We start from the raw sequence: 14,808 nt of genomic DNA, 5'->3' as shown, positions 1-14,808 counted from the left end.
CCACCAGGGAAGCCCATTTTGTATCATGTTGTGACATTATTAGACCAATGGCAATGAGAAATTGGTTTCAAAAATTGAAATTTCAAAATTAAATGCTGCTAAGAATCAACATGCTGCTGCTGCTGCTGCTAAGTCGTTTCAGTCGTGTCCGACTCTGTGCGACCCCATAGACAGAAGCCCACCAGGCTCCCCCGTCCCTGGGATTCTCCAGGCAAGAACACTGGAGTGGGTTGCATTTCCTTCTCCAATGCATGAAAGTGAAAAGTGAAAAGGAAGTCACTCAGTCGTGTCTGACTCTTAGCGACCCCATGGACTACAGCCTACCAGGCTCCTCCATCCACGGGATTTTCCAGGCAAGAGTACTGGAGTGGGGTGCCATTGCCTTCTCCGAAGAATCAACATAAACCAGATTAATTTTCTTCATATGTAGAAATAATCCATATGAGAGATAATTTATAAATTGACTTGGCTATCTCCTAAACCTCACCAGGAATCCCTTTGCTGAGGGGTGGGGAGGGGTGGGGAGGCAAGTGTAGGCTGAGAGGAACCTGCTTAGAGGGAGGCCATTAAGAGGGAGATTGAAAGGGCCTAAAATGAAGGGAGACATCTTAATAACCAGGAGTTCAGGGACTTCTGGTGGTCCAGAGATTAAGACTCTGAGCTTCCGATGTGGGGGTGGGACGGTGTGGTGGGGTGGGTTCCAGCCCTGGTTTGTAAACTAAGATCCCACATGGCTCGAGGTACAAACAAAAACAAACAAAACAAAACAAAAACAGGAATTCAAAAGGACTTGGAATGAGGAGCAGAGTGTGAGGGGAGAGAAAAAGATGGCAGGGAATGGGGGGACAGGAGGTGACAAGAGGGGAAGGACAGAGACAGTTTTCTCCTTTCTGCAGCTCCTTAGCCTGGTTCCTCTGCCTGTAGCAGCTCCTGCTTGTATCCCAGTGTTTTCTCCCATCCCTAGAGTTGGCAGTGCCCTCAGCCAAGTCGAAGACAGAGATTTAATGCTCCTTTTTGCTCCTTTTGGACAGCAGCTCCCCCAGCAGCCTGCTGCCCTGGAGAATATCATCATCTTCTTTTCCCATTTCGGCAGGTCCTTCATAAACACTTTCTCCTTCAACCCCTATGGACGCCCTGCCCTATAGTGCTCACACTGCCTAAGCCACAGTGCCACCATCTCCGTGGTCCATGTATCATATATTTTAATGCACAAGTTTTGTAAAGTATCTGAGGAATAACTTCAAAAGGGGAAATAAAGGTTCCTCCATCTTTCAGTGTTATTTATTGAAATATGGCCCAAAGGTAACGGACCCATATCACATGAGGAGCTAGCAAGTGACGCATCCTTCTCAATGGCTTGTCTGATGACATCATTGATTTTGGATCATTCATTTACCATTTATTTCACCCCCAACACAGCCTGCTACACACACCACATACATACAAATTCCAATCATTTTCTTTTTTTGTCAATAAATGTAAAGATTGTGGGTGGTAAATGGTGTTTAAGAAGTTGGACACCCTCTGCTATCAGTGCTTGAAACTAGTAATTTTCACTGGGGTGATTTTAATTTTATTGACAGGCAATTTGAAAGCACAAAGTGTATTCAACATAGCAGAGCAAGGAATACTGAAAGTCCTTGAGTCAGTGACTAAGCCAACAAATAAAACCGGTCATTGTTTGCCAAGCTCTTCATTTGTCCTCTTGGGAAAAAAAAAAAAAAGTGATTTCAAACCCAAAGTGATTTCAAACAAACCTCTCTTAAAAGGAATTAAAACTTGAGGACGGTGAGAAGGAATTGAGTGTATGTAGTCTGAGAAACGGAAAAGGCAATGGCACCCCACTCCAGTACTCTTGCCTGGAAAATCCCATGGACGGAGGAGCCTGGTGGGCTGCAGTCCATGGGGTCGAGGAGAGTTGGACACGACTGAGCGACTTCACTTTCACTTTTCACTTTCATGCATTGGAGAAGGAAATGGCAACCCACTCCACTGTTCTTGCCTGGAGAATCCCAGGGACGGGGGAGCCTGGTGGGCTGCTGTCTCTGGGGTCGCACAGAGTCGGACACGACTGAATCGACTTAGCAGCAGCAGCAGCAGTCTGAGAAAGGAGCTTGTCTTCAGGTGCAGACAATTTCTGTCAAAGGAAAGAACCTTCGAATGTGACCATGAAATAAAAGTTTCTTCTCTTTGAGGAGAAGTTCCAGACATTAACGGAATTTGTAACTAGTGGAGGATTTGTGCCCAGAGGAGTTGATAACAGAATGAAATTGACCTTAATAAAAGGTCTCTAGGAGGGATCCCTTGAGGAATTAGAAATCAGGAAGATGACCAGTCATCAATCAGAAGGAACCGTAGTCTGGAAAGTACATCATTTGGGTCTGGAGAAGTAGCAAAGTTCAGTGGAAAAAGGCTGAAACTTGAAGTCTGGAATTTGAGTCTCTCTTGCTGATGATTCACATGACTTAGGATAAGCAGCCTCTGTTTCAGCCTTAGAAATGTCTGCTGACTAAAAGAGAAAGTGTGTGTGAAATGCTTTATGCCTCTAGATGGAAAAACTATGTATAAAGGCAGGCTAGTAATGTAATACTTTTTGTTCAGCTCTCAGGCTTCCCTGGACTCCTTAGAAATTTATGCAGCTGGAATTACCAAATGATTTGAGGATGAAACTCTGAATGATGGAAGAGCAGGCAGTTATAAAACAGATATAAGTGAACCAGTAATATAATACCTATTTTTTTATTTCTTTGAAATAGGACCAATAAAGCTGCTGAATACACAATTTGTTTTTCTTCTGCCGAAATAGAACCATTTTCCCTGAAATTTTCCTTATGCCTTTCTTGTTGTTTTCCTCCTAACCTTATCTTATTTTCTCTTTTCTAAAACCTCTCTTGCATTTACTCCTTTGGGGGAAGGTATTGTAAAAGGGTTAACTACCTAACTTTTCTCACCAATGCCTTGACTTAAATTTGTCCTGATATTTCTAAATTATGTTTCTATATATGGACTTGGGTGGAAAATAATAAATGCTAAGGGAAAGGCCAAATTGAGGAAGTAGAAGGATTGGCAAGAAGTTGAAATCCAAGGACTTGAGTCATGAAAAGGAAATGATTGGGGTTAAAATATAATCAAGCTGTGAGAGGAATCAGAAGTTTTTTCTTAAATGAAAATTATTGTTTATGGCCATCACTGTACCAGTTCCAGAACTTAAGGCTCCTCAAGTCCATGAAACATGGCTCTGGAAGGAGATGCTTCAGTGTGTTATCTTGTTTCAATAACTTCTTAAGTTTCCATTCATTCAGTTCAGAAGATACAGAAAAGAGAAGGCAGAGAGCTGGGGAGGAGAAATTTGTTGCCAAGATTTTCTTTCTGTAGCAAAGGACTCTTAAAGAAGGAAGAGCTCATTCTCTTATCCGTTGTAATCTTATTGTTTCATATTCCTCCCCAGATTTGACCTTCCTTTCAACTTGTATTGGAATCTCTCCAGTACTGAACTCTGTTGTCCAACTCAAATGATAACCTTTCCTATTTCCTTTCCTCTTGCCTGCCCTATTACAAATAGATGGCATGGACTTGGCTTTTTATTAAAACTTTCTTGTAATGAGAGTTTATTTTTATCAAAAAGCTTTATGCATCTAGTTTAGGGAGTCAAATGATGCTAAAAAATCTTCTACCAAAAGCACCATCTCCTTGATGGCCTTGGCTCCCACTCATCATCATTTCCGGCCACCCAGAGGTAACCACACATCTGGTAATTGATCTCTTCTGATGCTTACCCCTATATTTCTAAGAAGAATGTGTATATCATCTCTTTATTTTGTCCCAGAGCAATTTTTATAGTATAGGAAAGTGTAAAAAGCTTAAAGAGGTGAACAAGCTGTTTGTTTGATCAAATTTATGATTCTTCAAAATTCAGGTTTTGAGTTTAATTGATTAGTCTTCCAAGTACAAAATGTACAAACCAACCTACAATACACTATTCTGAATGATAAAGTTTTTTTTGCACAAATCCCCCAAAATAATGCATTTACCCAACTATAAAATCAGAGTATATAATACAATCATCCAGGATTCAATCACAGACTCAGAACCCACTAGGAGCTGTGTGTGTGTATGTGTATTCTATATGTATCATATAGAATCTTACACAATTGTGTGGCTTAAGGAGTCTCTGTAATGCTGTCACGCCTAATCCCAGAGCCTGAAGATTTTAGGGAAGGCAGCTTGGAAGAGGAAGTAGATATAAAGTAAGGAGGATTTCCCTGGTGGTACAATGGATAAGAATCTGCTTGCCAACGCAGGAGACACAGGTTCGATTCCTGGTCTGGGAGGATTCTATATGCCTTGGAGCAACTAAGCCCATATGGCACAACTACTTAGCTTGTGTTCTTGAGCCCAGGGGCCATAAGTGCTGAGTCCACGTGCTGTAGCTGCTGAAGCCTGCGTGCCGAGAGCCCATGCTCTGCAACAAGAGAAACCATAGCAATGAGAAACCTGTGCATGGCAAGGAAGATTAGCCCCTGCTCGTGGCAAATAGAGAAAGCCCACATGTAGCAACGAAGACTCAGCACAGCCAAAAATAAAACAATAAGTCTTTTTAAAAACAGATATAAAATAAGGAAAATCAAGTACAACCTGGAACCTACAAGCTTGAGCTAAAACCCCAGGAGGATAGACTGAAACCATGTCAGGTCCCACTGCCTCTGACCTTGATGGTATAAATCAAGGAAAAGCTGTCCCCCTCAGTATGTATCTAGCTCAGCAACTACAAAAACTGGAGAATGATTCAGGGGAAGGTGGAGTAGTTGTAGGTCCAGCCACTGTCCCATGCCAACAAGGTAAGTCAGCGGATAAGCAACAATGTGAGCTACGAAGTGGCTACTTTTTGCTTCCAAACCCCAAATCTATGTAAGAATGTCTTTTGTGGTTCACCCTATCCAGAAACACATAGGAAGGGAATTGTGAGTAATTATTATTATCATAATAAATAAATAGTTCAGGATTCAAGTATGTATCCTGCCCCCTTACCAAGAGAACAATGGAAAAATCAGCTAACAATCCTGGGGCCATGTGTACTCTGGAAAAAATGACTGGAAGAGGAAAAAAAGAAGAATAGTGGCATGTAATTTTTGGAAATCACCTAGAGGTGCATCATCAGGGATATTTGCCCATCTCCTTTCTACTGCCCAAATTAAGATAACTGCTGGATAAGCTGAGGTTTCTGAAATTGTACTCCATAAATTTTTGATAAAATGTAGCAGAGCTAGGCTTTGGATTCAGAACCTTTTCATTTTCAATCAGCATTTATTAAAAGAAAACAAAAGGCCTCCAAATGAATCATCTCTGTAGTAATCTGATTTATTTTCCTACCTTTTGGCATTTAGGTGAATTTTGGTTTTACTTTTTTTTTTAAGTAGGTAGACTTAAGTTTCTCTCTTATCATCACAGTGGAATCTGAGAATTGCTATTTACACTGTTTAACAGTGAGAACAAGGCATGGCATTCAACAGAGGGTAAGTAATGCTGGAGTCATTGAATTTTGAGTATTAAGCACTCATGTACCGAAACTGGAGAGTAACCCTCGTTCACCACAACTAGAAAAAAACCCATACAGCAACGAAGATCCAGCGCAGCCAAAAATTTTTTTAAAAACTTTTTTTTTTAATTATAATAAAAGTGCCATGATGGAGCCAAAAAAGTTAATGATTTTGATGAACAAACCATTTCTATTCAGTATAACTTTTTTTTCCTTTCAGGGAAAGTCATATAAAAGGAAGGACTATATATATTTTAATATAATATATATATTTTAAATTTGTAATTATAAATTAAGTTTAGGTCTCCCTTTTTTCTCCTAAACCATTCATAGATGAAGTTCATCATTCTTTCTATTGTACAACATGGGATATAAACAACAGAACCAAATAAGTGCCTCTAAACCAAAACCATTGTATCTCTTTCTCCCCAACCTCCTCCATGTCAACAAAAGTTAGGAAACAAAAGACAGTTATAAAAATCTCTAAAGGAAAATCCATCGGAAATAATCTGTTTATTAAAATGAGCTTAGTAAAAGTTGACCATATCAAACACAAAAAGCAAGCAAAACTGTAAACTGTATAAAGAAAAGCAACCTAACTTATTACCTGACTTATGGCATTCTCCCAGTCCAATACTTTGTATAAAAGTTATATAACTTAAAGGAAAACAGTATTCTGTCACAAAGGCAGAGGTTTGTTGCTGTTTTTGTTAGTCTATATTGCTGTTGCTGTTTAGTTACTAAGTTGTGCCCAACTCTTCTAGGATCCCATGAGCTGTAGCCCACCAGGCTCCTCTGTTCATGGGATTTCCCAGGCAAGAATATCAGAGTAAGTTGCCATTTCCTTCTCCAGGGGATCTTCCAGACCCAGGAATCAAACCCACATCTCCTGCATTAGCAGGCGACTTCTTTGCAGCTGAGCCACTTGCTGCAAGTATTTCTGCTGTGAGCAAACAGAATCATAGATCCCTGTCCCAGACCTTTTTCTCTGCATCCTTAGGTAGGCCCCATTTTTCTTGCCCTCTGGGTTTTTGAGGGGTTCTGGCAGAACTTAGCCACATGTCTCAGTTTCTCGATGAGTTCATCTTTCTGTGTTATGCTATTGCTTTTGTCATTCTATGCCTCAACCATTCTGCAGACCTCACATCTCTGAGAGTGTTTCTACTTTTTACAATGACTGCCATAGGGTGTTCGTGTTCGGTTGGTTGGAGTAGTAGTGGTGGAGATTTCCTCCACTATATCTGTACTATATAGGTGTTTTCATTTCAGCAGGATTGTCACAAGAAACAATATCTTCATTTATCCATGCACTATACACCTTATGGACTTACGAGGACCATTAGCTGCAAAGACTTCTATAGACCCATAGGTTTATTAACAATGAACTCACCTTCCAAAGGTACTGTATGTGCCTCTATTTGTTTTGCTAAAAGTGGTTGAAAATTAGAAGTGTGTCTGTGACTTTTTTCAATTTGCAGTGCCTCAAAGAGTGCATACACACATGTGCATATGTTCAGCTGTGTAGGGCTCTTTGTGACCCCGTGGACTATGGCCTGCCAGGCTTCTTCCTCTATCCTTGAAATTGTCCAGGCAAGAATAGTTTAGCGGGTTGCTGTTTCCTACTCCAGGGGATCTTACCTACCCAGGGATTGAACCCATGTCTCACGCATCTCCTGCATTGGCATGTGGATTTTTTACCACTGGGCCACCTGGGAAGCCCTCAGAGTGCATATGAATTCTTAAAAGCCGAATTTAATAAGCAAGTTAGTTGTATTATTAAATAGCAATGGCAGCTATAATTTCATTGTGAGCTAGAAAACATCAGATCAGATCAGTCGCTCAGTCGTGTCCCACTCTTTGTGACCCCATGAATCGCAGCACGCCAGGCCTCCCTGTCCATCACCAACTCCTGGAGTTCACCCAGACTCACGTCCATTGAGTCAGTGATGCCATCCAGCCATCTCATCCTCTGTCGTCCCCTTCTCCTCCTGCCCACAATCCCTCCCAGCATCAGGGTCTTTTCCAATGAATCAACTCTTCGCATGAGGTGGCCAAAGTACTGGAGTTTCAGCTTTAGCATCATTCCTTCCAAAGAAATCCCAGGGCTGATCTCCTTCAGAATGGACTGGTTGGATCTCCTTGCAGTCCAAGGGACTCTCAAGAGTCTTCTCCAACACCACAGTTCAAAAGCATCAATTCTTCGGCGCTCAGCCTTCTTCACAGTCCAACTCTCACATCCATACATGACCACAGGAAAAACCATAGCCTTGATTAGACAAACCTTTGTTGGCAAAGTAATGTCTCTGCTTTTCAATATGCTATCTAGGTTGGTCATAACTTTCCTTCCAAGGAGTAAGCGTCTTTTAATTTCAAGGCTGCAGTCACCATCTGCAGTGATTTTGGAGCCCAGAAAAATAAAGTCTGACACTGTTTCCACTGTTTCCCCATCTATTTCCCATGAAGTGATGGGACCAGATGCCATGATCTTCGTTTTCTGAATGTTGAGCTTTAAGCCAACTTTTTCACTCTCCACTTTCACTTTCATCAAGAGGCTTTTGAGTTCCTCTTCACTTTCTGCCATAAGGGTGGTGTCATCTGCATATCTGAGGTTACTGATATTTCTCCCGGCAATCTTGATTCCAGCTTGTGTATCTTCCAGTCCAGCATTTCTCATGATGTACTCTGCATAGAAGTTAAATAAGCAGGGTGACAATATATAGCCTTGATGAACTCCTTTTCCTATTTGGAACCAGTCTGTTGTTCCATGTCCAGTTCTAACTGTTGCTTCCTGACCTGCATACACATTTCTCAAGAGGCAGATCATGTGGTCTGGTATTCCCATCTCTTTCAGAATTTTCCACAGTTTATTGTGATCCACACAGTCAAAGGCTTTGACATAGTCAATAAAGCAGAAATAGATGTTTTTCTGGAACTCTCTTGCTTTTTCTATGATCCAGCGGATGTTGGCAATTTGATCTCTGGTTCCTCTGCCTTTTCTAAAACCAGCTTGAACATCAGGAAGTTCACAGTTCACATATTGCTGAAGCCTGGCTTGGAGAATTTTGAGCATTACTTTACTAGCGTGTGAGATGAGTGCAATTGTGTGGTAGTTTGAGCATTCTTTGGCATTGCCTTTCTTTGGGATTGGAATGAAAACTGCCCTTTTCCAGTCCTGTGGCCACTGCTGAGTTTTCCAAATTTGCTGGCATATTGAGCTAGAAAACATACTACCAATAACATTTGTGACTATCCCACAAATATGGAAATATAATATTACAAGTATTCTTCAGAAGCTTAGCATGTCTCTCCATGACATCTAGGCCCTCAAAGATGAGAGCAGTTTGTGGGTGGAGTCTTAATAGGAAGATGTTACGATCACCTTGGGGGTTAATGTCCAGGGCTGTACTCTTAGGCTAGCCACCCTCCCCTGCTTTCTTCAGACAATAAAAGCCAAAATGATAGTCTCATATAGTTGGGCTTTGGGGGAGGGAGGAAGAATAGGGAAGGCCTCTCTGAAAACCTACAGATTCTACCACAGCTAGAATTTTCATTTATCCCTGTTTGGAAAAAATAAAAAACCAAAAGAGTAGCAAGTACTTTCTCCAGGTTTCTCCATTTGTTCATTGTGCTCATGAAACCAACTCTGCGATTTTGATCCAGGATGCAGTGAATCAGCAAATTGTTTCCTTTTAAATGTGTGGTATGACTCAGTCGCTTTGACAGAAGCAGTCCTTTATACACGGGCCACATTTCACCATGGTACAAGCGACATTTTTCTCTGCTCTGAAGCTTTAGACTTACTGAGCTGACTTCTCAAATGCGAGATGTATTTCTCAAGGGGAACATGCTGTGTGATTATGTTTAAATATTTGCACTGGCACCTTTAAAATGTGGTGCTGTCTTTAGGGGCTTTGTAGATGAAGGCTTGGAAAACCAAGAGGACGCCGCCAATGTTCTCACTCACGAGTCTTCCCTTGTGATGAACAAAAACTTCAGTGTATAGAGCAAGGCGTAGCCACAAAGGGGAGCAAAGTTGGGTGTCAGTTTTAAGTAAATTAGGTAAGGAGAGATCCCCTGCCCTTTTTGGCTGCGCTGGGTCTTCATTGTGGTGAGTGAGCTTAGTTGCCCTGAGGCACATGGGAAAAAGAGACCCCTTTTTTTCCTCCTCCATTATTGCATTATTTTCTAAGCAAATTATTTTTTCTGAATCCCCAAGCCAAGAAACTTCTGGCTAGAGATTGCCTCTCTTGCTACAATCTTGCCAGTAAATACTGGTGGGAGCTAGGAACAAAGTTTAATAAGAGCCTTTTTGTGTGTTCTCTGCTGCCCTGGCACGGCATTAAATGGGCGTGGATGGTCTTTCAACAATAGAATGTACTGAGGCAAAGTGTTGAGTCGCTAAGTCGGGTCCAGCTCCTTTGTGATCCCATGGACTGTAGCCCGCCAGACTCCTCTGTCCATGGGCTCTCCCAGGCAAGAGTACTGGAGTGGGTTGCCATTTCCTCCTCCAGGGTCTCTTCCTGACCCAGGGATCGAACCAGCATCTCCTGCATTGGCAGGCGGATTCTTTACCACTGAAAGGCAAAAAGTAACCCTGAGCTAATCCTTTCTACACTAGCTAACCCCATCTACTCCCTCAAAAAGTTACCAAAGACTGTGACTGAAGAAATACAAGAGGATGAAGATACTAACAGGGATCCCAACACTCTCTTCCCTGCAATATCTAACAGCCCAGCCTCCTCAACCAACAGCAAAGTTGGTTGTGTAACTTTGCAAAGTTGTCTGTGTTAGACCAATGGGCCTAGAAACTTCAGGTGGCCCCTCTGTAGATATTCCTGAATTAGGAAGTAAGTATTTTTGTTCGTTGTGTGGCTTTAGTGAATCCTTGGGCTTCTCTGGTGGCTCAGACAGTAAAAAAATCTGCCTGCAATTCAGGAGACCTGGGTTCGATCTCTGGGTTGGGAAGATCCCCTGGAGAAGGGAATGGCAACCCACTTCAGTATTCTTGTCTGAAAAAATCCTGCCGACAGAGGAGCCTGGCAAGCTACAGTCCATGGGGTCCTAAAAGAGTCGGACATGACTGAGCAACTACACTTCCATTTCAGTGACTCCTCAAGCTGTAGCCTCAATGGTTAAAGCCAGATAGGGCTGAAGGAATGCTTCTAAAGGCTGTCCTTCAAGAGTGGCCCTAGCTTAGCTGCACTTTGTAGGACAGTTTCCCTGTGACCTCAGTGAGAGTATCAGAAATCTCAGTGCAACATGATCTCTCCTGTGTGCAATCAAACTGTTTCTCAGCTTTCTGGTTTGAACATCAGCAGAATTCCGTATGGCTGATGGTAAAGCAGAGAAGAATCCCAGGAGAGCCAAGAAAACGGTGGATTTATGTTTCAAAAAACTGGCTAGCATTTTCTAGTCCATTATGTTTATCAGCATCTAAAACTCCCTGACAACCAGCCATGGATGTGTGGTAACAGCTGCTGCCAAGTCAGCCAGGAATCCCGCAGCATAGAAACTCTTGAAGGGGCAGGAAACATATCCAAACACTTAAACTGAAAACACTTGCCATTCTGGAGACTCAGGACTCTCCTTAAGGCCACAATTGCCAGTGACACAACCTCTGACTAGCCAAACAACAAACAGAAAGAACTGTTTGAAGTATGCCTAGATTCCTTGTTGACTCATGCTCAAGATGGTGACTTTAGTCACATGTTTGGTACCTGGGCTGGGAAGGTTGGAGCAGATAGGAGCTGGGTATCATGGTTGTCTCTCACCATGTGCCTAGATTGGGCTTCCTCACAACATGGCTGTTTCAGGAATGTTGGCTTTCTTACTTGGTGGCTGACTTGCACCAGAGCAAGCATTTCAAGAGCCCTGAGTGGAAGTGCAAAGCTTCTTATGACCTGTCCTTGAAAGTCCCAGAATGTCACTTCTGCCAAATTCTACAGTTCAAGAAATCATGAAGACTAGACCAATTTTAAGGGGAGGAGAATTCAAGAATGCTACTTTAAGGGAGAGGGGTACATGAGGTGGGAGATATTGAGTGGTCATCTTTGAAAAACACAATCTTCTGTATCTCAGAACTCCAGATTTTCTAATGACTCTCTAGTATTAGTAATTCAAGTACACTGTATTTCTGTACAAAAAGCCCTAAATTAAATATATATTATATATATATATATATATATTTGACTCTGCCAGGTCTTCGTTGCAGCATGCAGGACCTTTGCTGCAGCATGCAGAATGTTTAGTTGCAGCACAGGAACTCTTAATTGCAGCTTGTGGGATCTAGTTCCCTAACTAAGGATAGAACCCAGGCCTCCTGAATTGGGAGCATGGAGTCTTAGCCACTGGTCTGCCAGGGAAGTCCCCAAACCCTAAATTCTTATCCTGGTAACTCTATTTAGGCAAGTTGGAAATTGATTAAGGTTTTCAAGTAATCAAAATTCTGAATTTGAGTTTTAACCATTTTTAAGTGTTTCTATGACTTCAAAGAGGCTATTGATTCTGAAGTAGAGGACTTTGATCAAGCTGACTTAAAAAAAAAAACACACCACCATTTGAATTTTAAATGTGATATAGACATTATAGTAATAGATCATTAGTGTACTACTGATTCTTTCTATCCTTGAGGATAAATTCAGTGAGTCAACACTTTAAATGAAGACAAGGTAAGTACAGATAAAACAGCACACAGAAAATTCTCTGATACTAATTAGAAACAGCTCTACTGAGACTCAAGAAGACTCAATGCATTCAACCTCCATTGTTGAATTTAGAGGAATAAGCCCAAGTGAAACCTAAGTTATGATAGCCAATCTCCTCACATCAACTTTGGGGATCCAGTGAGCAGAATGGGACTTGCATCTAGAAATAAACCCAGCCACCAGCACAGAACAAAGACCAGCAGTAGGAGCGGATGGATGGAGAGGAGGGAGAAGATCCAGATATGAGCACAAATAGAGAAGGGTTAGTCTGGAGGGCAGTCACCAAATTAGCAGGGTCTCCCAGGTAACAGGCAACACAAAACAATAGAACCCCAGGGTAGGACATAACAGGATGCCCATGAAGGCAGGCAGCCAACCAAGTTAGACATTAAGAGGTCCCCAGACAGCAAGAATACCACGAAGGCCCAAGATTTCAGGAGTAGGTGTGGTGGTGCTTGGATTCCCAAGAGAAAATGAACATCCCCAAAAAGCAAAGGACACAGTTCTTTGAAACAAAACAGCATCATTCCAGTTCTATTCCCTTCTGCCTGAGGTTAGGACTGGTCCTGGGAGCAGAAGCAGAGCTGAGGATCAGCTAGGTAGACATGGAGGTCCTACGATGCCTGTGGAAGGGGAGATATTAAGTTTATTTGGTCCAAAATGAACCCACTGACTCTCATACTTGAGTGTGTCTCACAATAGCCTGATTGGCTATTGTGAAAAGTTGTTAAAAATCACCGTTTGAACTCTACTCCCAAAGACTGTGGGTCAATAATTCCAGGGTGCAGATCAAGAATCTGCATTTTCACAACCACCGCAAGTGAATTTTCTGGCCCACATCCTAAGAATGATGGGAAGTACAGTCCTTTCCACTTGACCACAGGCTTAAGGATCACAAGGATAGCTGGGTTAAGATTTTAGCCCTCAAAGAGAATAGTCAGAATTTGAGATGACTTAAGAGGGCCTTCAACAAAACTGAGCTTAGTGCATAATTAGTCAGAAATGATCTTATTTCAGAAGTTTGCTTTTAAACAACAGCCACAGAGCTGTAACTGCCACATCAGAGTTTTGAAATGTAACTAGGAACAGTTCCCATCATTTAAAAATGTCAAGCATTTGAGAAGTTTCCCAGCCTGATTTCCAAAGCTGCACATTTGAAAATAAAGATACTTTTTTTCCCTTAAAGTAAAAATAACCTTTGTTGATGATAGAAAATTTTAAACTTAGATAAGCAAAAATAATATTTTTAAAGACTCATAATCCCACCACCCAGAGATAACCACAATTAACCCCTTTGTATGTATCTTTCCAGCCTTTGCCTAGACAAATACACTCATATATGGGATTGTTTTTCCACCCCTTTGTTTTGATAAATGAGATAGTACTGTACTTTCCTGGTTAGTGGTGGTGGTTTTTAAAGTTTTTTTTAGAACCAGGCTGGGAGGTTACTCTCTAGCCCTTCTAGACCCTGTGGCCGCCCATCACTTCTTCCCTTGGTATCTTGGCTTCATTCTTCTCTGTTGTTACTTTGTAACCAAACTAGGTGTTCCACAAATTACTGATAGATGCACCAGCATGCAGATATCTCTCAGTTCAGTTCAGTTCAGTCGCTCAGTCATGTCCCACTCTTTGCGACCCCATGAATCGCAGCACACCAGACCTCCCTGTCCATCACCAACTCCCAGAGTTCACTCAGACTCACTTCCATCGAGTCAGTGATGCCATCCAGCCATCTCATCCTCTGTCATCCCCTTCTCCTCCTGCTCTCAATCCCTCCCAGCATCAGAGTCTTTTCCAATGAGTCAACTTTTTGCATGAGGTGGCCAAAGTACTGGAGTTTCAGCTTTAGCATCATTCCTTCCAAAGAAATCCCAGGGCTGATCTCCTTTAGGATGGACTGGTTGGATCTCCTTGCAGTCCAAGGGACTCTCAAGAGTCTTCTCCAACATCACAGTTCAAAAGCATCAATTCTTCGGCACTCAGCCTTCTTCACAGTCCAACTCTCACATTCATACATGACCACAGGAAAAACCATAGCCTTGATTAGACGGACCTTTGTTGACAAAGTAATGTCTCTGCTTTTGAATATGCTATCTAGGTTGGTCATAACTTTCCTTCCAAGGAGTAAGCGTCTTTTAATTTCATGGCTGCAGTCACCATCTGCAGTGATTTTGGAGCCCAGAAAAATAAAGTCTGACACTGTTTCCACTGTTTCCCCATCTATTTCCCATGAAGTGATGGGACCAGATGCCATGATCTTCGTTTTCTGAATGTTGAGCTTTAAGCCAACTTTTTCACTCTCCACTTTCACTTTCATCAAGAGGCTTTTGAGTTCCTCTTCACTTTCTGCCATAAGGGTGGTGTCATCTGCATATCTGAGGTTACTGATATTTCTCCTGGCAATCTTGATTCCAGCTTGTGCTTCTTCCAGCCCAGCGTTTCTCATGATGTACTCTGCATAGAAGTTAAATAAGCAGGGTGACAATATACAGCCCTGACGTACTCCTTTTCCTATTTGGAACCAGTCTGTTGTTCTATGTCCAGTTCTAACTGTTGCTTCCTGACCTG

This window comes from Bos indicus x Bos taurus, chromosome 19, assembly GCF_003369695.1.
Source record: "Bos indicus x Bos taurus breed Angus x Brahman F1 hybrid chromosome 19, Bos_hybrid_MaternalHap_v2.0, whole genome shotgun sequence".
Classification (NCBI taxonomy): domain Eukaryota; kingdom Metazoa; phylum Chordata; class Mammalia; order Artiodactyla; family Bovidae; genus Bos; species Bos indicus x Bos taurus.
Note: the sequence above shows the minus strand (reverse complement) of the source record.